Here is a 5,331-nt window from a genome sequence, read left to right as displayed (position 1 = left end):
TATTACGTCATATGACGACATTTTAGTGTGTCCTCAACGTATTTCTACGGAAGGCCTAAGCGGTCATGCAGTATTAATTTTTTTCTGTGATCTCGACATAACAAAAGTTGTTTTCTCATGATTTCGACTTTTTGTGTGTGTATTCGACATGCATCGTCCCGAAGTCTGGGTTTTGGTAAGATCTGTGGGAGCTTAAAGCTCAAAACGTTTTCACGTTTTATTCAACGACATAAAATACACCAGCAGCCATCCCAACTCTACCGGAAGTTCCCGGAGTCTCCTTCCGCATTTTAATAGCGGCTCCAAATTATATACAGTATATGGAAGCCCGTTTCCGACACAGTTGAATAAAAAAAAAAACATGATTCTGTAAGTCATAATAATGAGAAACTTTCTCTCAATGAGGCACCTCAATCTTAATGAAGCATTTGTTGGTAGATTATTCCTTACATTAACGTCAAATAACAGGAGTGTCTGCGCTCTCCTCCAACATGAGCTTGTCTCATGTCCTAATACTATCTTTTATTGGAGCAGATATGTGGACAACATCAATTGGGAGAGTGTGGATTCTGCCTCAAAAAATATTTTATTTAAAATAAAATAAGAAAAATCTCCTATAAAATATTATTTTACAGATGTTTATTTCTGATGACTTTGCTGTAGGGTACACGGTGGCTTAGTGTTTAGCACGTTCGCCTCACACCTCCAGGGTCTGGGGTGCGAGTCCCGCCGGGATCATGTGTGTGCAGTGTTTGCATGTCGTGGGGGTTTCCTCCAGTCCAAAGACATGCATGGTAGGCTGATTAGTGTGTCTAAAGTGTCCATAATGTGTGTGGTGTGTATGTGATTGTGCCCTGTGATGGACTGGCACCCTGTCCAGGGTGTACCCTGCCTTGTGCCCGATGCTCCCTGGGATAGACTCCAGGTTCCCTGTGACCCTGAAAAGGAGTAAGTGGTAGAAGATGGCTGGATGGATGGACTTTGATGTAAATTCCTCCTTCTCTGATCTCCAAACTGAAGACTTATTTAATCTGTTTTGGTATTGTGAGTATACTAAGAATCTCTGGTGAAACATTTTGGACATTTTTTGTGATTTAATTCCTGATATCTCTTTGAAATATGAAAATGTAATTCTAGGTTTTACACATTATAAGAAAGAAGAATTGGGTGGGTTTTTTTTTTTAACGTAATTAATCTTTATACACAAGTGTAAATTTAGCCAGAGTAAGCCTAAGTTTAACCTTTGTCTAGTGGACTTGAAAGTTTACAGAGATTTGATTCTTCTTACAAGAAAGCTGTGAAAACAGTGAATCTTTTCAAAAGGTACAATCCTTGTTTGCTCCCTGGCACATAACGTTCTGTCATTTTGTATTTTCTGTGTTCCTTTATAAAAAAAACAAACAAAAAAACATTAGTGTCCGACGCTTGAGAAGGGGGCACCCCTGTCTCTTAATGCGAAGGTAAAGTCCATCTGTACTGTGAGCAGTTATTAAATTTATGATGGCGAAGATGCGAAGATGCCAACATGCATGAAACAACCAGTCCCGTTCACAAGGCGCAAGATTTTCTCAGGATAAAATTATGTTTTGAGAAAACAGCTTTTGGTTATGTCAAGATCATGAGAAAGCGGCTTTTGTTATGTCGAGATCACGAGAAAATTAAGTCGTGACCACGAGAAGACAAAAAAAAAAAAAAAAAAAGAATGATGCATTACCGCTTAAGGCTTCTGTACATTACCGGGAAGACGGGGAGACGTCACACTAAGGTAACCATCCCGGCCTTGGATTAGATCCAGTTCCCTCAATGGACTGCCATGGAGCTGCAAGATCCTTACGATGGATTTTTTTGCTATACTGAATATTTTCTTGTGGATTGCCAGTTTTATTTTGCAAGCCTAGCAGAACCCAAGCTGGAGGAGAAGCAATGGTTCAAGTTCATGTGGTCCCGGTTCTTTGGACCAGCCCGCCAGTGGGTGCGGTTCCTAATGGCCACAGTGAGCCATGGAACTTGGGATTGTAACCCAGTTTGTGGGAATATTTGTGACGGCGTTCGGGAGTCCGGAATCAGGGGTCAGCCTGGCAGATAAACCTGCCCTGTTGTTCACCAGCTATTATATGCAGGCAAAGATGGTGGCCTCCACACCAGAGCTCCAACCTGAGACTCATGAGGTGGTCTCGCCTGCCGAGCTCCAGCCAGAGGTCTACGCGGCGACCTTGGCTCCAGAGCTCCAGCTCGAGACCCATGAGATGGTCTCATACTCAGAGCTCCAGCATAAAGTCAAGTTCCTGCTATAGGTCAATGAGGTGACCTCCCAAGCCCAGTTCCTGTCCGAGGTCGAAGTGGCGACCTGTCAAGCCAAGTTCCTGTCTGAGGTCGAAGTGGCGACCTCTCAAGCCCAGTTCCTGTCCGAGGTCGAAGAGGCGTCCTCTCAAGTCAAGTTCCTGTCTGAGGTCGAAGTGGCGACCTGTCAAGCCAAGTTCCTGTCCGAGGTCGAAGTGGTGACCTGTCAAGCCAAGTTCCTGTCCGAGGTCGATGAGGCAACCTCCCACACCAAGTTCCAGCTAAAGGTCAATGAGGTGACTTCCCATGCCAAGTTCCTGCCTGAAAACAACGTCATGACCAATCAAGTTATGCTTACACCAGAGTCTGTTAACACAACCAACCAAGTTCTGCTCACGCCCGAGTCTGCTGACACGGACAACCAAGTTCTGCTCACGCCCAGGTCTGTTGACACAGCCAACCAAGTTCAGCCTGCAAAGTCGACGGAGGACTTCCTTCTCCACTGAGGACGACACTCCGGCTTCCTTCTCCGCTGAGGATGCCACCCTCTCAATACTTGTGCTATTTTCTTATAGACACTTCCCATTTTGTGAAGCTCGACAACCTTTTGTCACAGCTATATTCCTTGCTCTTACCCATTGTTATGAATGACTAAGGGAATTTGGCCTGTGTGTTACCTCATATATATACCCCTGTGAAACAGGAAGTCATGGCTGAACAATTTCCTGTTCCTAGTCACCCAAGTGTACTAAAATAATGTAAAATATCAATGGGAATATACTTCTAAAATATTTTTCTCATATGAAAAATGCTTAGAAATAAACTTTCCTTATAAAAGTGAAAACTCTGTGCACATGAAAACACACACTTACACAGACACACAGAACATTATTATTTTTTTGTCTCCTTCTCATAGATGCTAAGATATATACAGCCACTTATAAGACCTGAACAGTGAGAATGGGTGCTCATACGCATGAAAACACACACACACACACACACACACTGACTGTTGAATTTTTTTTTTTACTTTTGCAGTTTCTTAAATATGCTTAGAAATAAACAGCTACTTTCCTTATAAAACATGAACAAAGTGTATAATTTTGTATAATATTTAAAACAAAATCTCTTCTTACTTTTCTTAAACAGACATTAACTAGGTATCATAAGAAAGCTGGTCTTCCGCACTTTTTTAATACTATTAATTTGAAATATTAAAAAAAAAAAAACGCGAAAACCCCCCACAACAACATAACTTTTATTATATTTTCTGTTGCCCTCAGTGTCACCCCAACTGGTTCATCAATCAAGAGTTACAGCACCAATAACAAGCTACTTACATTTGTAGCCAGAAGTTGGCTGAGAGAGGACCTCCCCAATTTTTTTCAAGCTGAGAGGCTTCAGAAAACATGTCATTTCCAGTAAGGGAACATAGTGAGCATCGATGCTCCCTGAGTTTTGTGCTGCATTGTGGGATTTTTTAGGGAGCAAACATTCCAGTGCACTGGAAGGATTTTGCAATGGAGTGACCGACTCCCTGATCAGTGCCCTAACTACTGAACTAGGGAGTTGGTTGAGACGTACCACTTATCTTTCTGTCTTTCCGGAGTTATTACAAGGAAATAACGTCATGTGATTTGGACATGGGGCACGTCCGTCGAGTTTAAAGAGTTAAGATTCCACTCCACTTGCTCAGACCAAGTAGTGCTGCTCACTAAAACCACTATGCACTTTGAAATATGCTGGTTTGAGTGTGAAATAAGCATTAAAAATTAATCAACATTAATAAAAGGCACAGCCTGTAACAGAATGTCACCCACAAATATCACAATTATTATCTATACCACTGTAATTGATGCATTTATTCAAGTAAACAGTAACAAATATACTACAGTGAAATTTCCTATCAGAGCAGGATGAGTGAACTTTGTTTTACCGGTGAGAGTGAGCGATACATGACTGGAGCGTTCACTTGGGCTATAAGCGACTGAGCAGACCATTAAGCAGAGTGTCGCACTGCTCCGCTTTGCCCACATACTCTGCTTGGCAGAGACAACCATATTTTCATTTAAAATCTCCTGGTACTTCATTGAGTCTTCATTGAGTACTTCTATGATACCATTTTAAAGGTTGTAATAAAGTTTATAATACCTTTGGAGGAAAAGGAAAGCCCACATTATCACAGATCCTTCACCATACTTAACAGTGGGGATTACATTATTTTCTGTAGAACCATCCTTTTACACCCTGAGAGTAGGATGCTAAAACAAATTATTATTGTCTCATCTGACCATAGAACCTGTATCCAGGTTAAAGGATTACGTAAGTGAACTTCAAATACTTACATTTGTGTTTAACTGAAGTAAGACTTTCTTCTATAGTTTGTTGGCGTGGAGATGGTATCTACATTTGTAGACTTGGTGACCCAAAAATGCTACTATCTGCAAATATCCAACCGTGATCCTTGGAGAAATATTTGACTCTCTAGCGAGTCTTCTAGTCTTTCTTAATTATTGGAATAATTTAGAACTTATAATAATTTAGAAAGCAACCAGAGCTGTAATGAAGCAGCCTAGAAGAGTACACAAATGTATTTTGCCCACACCGGTGTGTGAGCAAAATACATTTGTGTACTCTTCTAGGCTGCTTCATTACAGCTCTGGATGAATCAATGGAAACAGCCCTTAAAATGGCCAACTCCCTCATCAGTGCCCTAACTACTGAACTACAGACTTGGTTGAGACGTACCCCCTATCTTTCTGTCTTTCCGGAGTTATTACAAAGAAATAACGTCATGTGATTTGGACACGGGGCACGTCCGTCGAGTTTAAAGAGTTAAGATTCCACTCCACTTGCTCAGACCAAGTAGTGCTGCTCACTAAAACCAGGATGCACTTTGAAATATGCTGGTTTGAGTGTGAAATAGGCATTAAAAATTAAATCAACATTAATAAAAGGCACAGCCTGTAACAGAATGTCACCCACAAATATCAATTATTTGCTTTAAAGTTCTAAATTATTGCAATAATTAAGAAACGCAAACAAAAATGT

This window comes from Ictalurus furcatus, chromosome 12, assembly GCF_023375685.1.
Source record: "Ictalurus furcatus strain D&B chromosome 12, Billie_1.0, whole genome shotgun sequence".
Taxonomy (NCBI): Eukaryota; Metazoa; Chordata; class Actinopteri; order Siluriformes; family Ictaluridae; genus Ictalurus; species Ictalurus furcatus.
Note: the sequence above shows the minus strand (reverse complement) of the source record.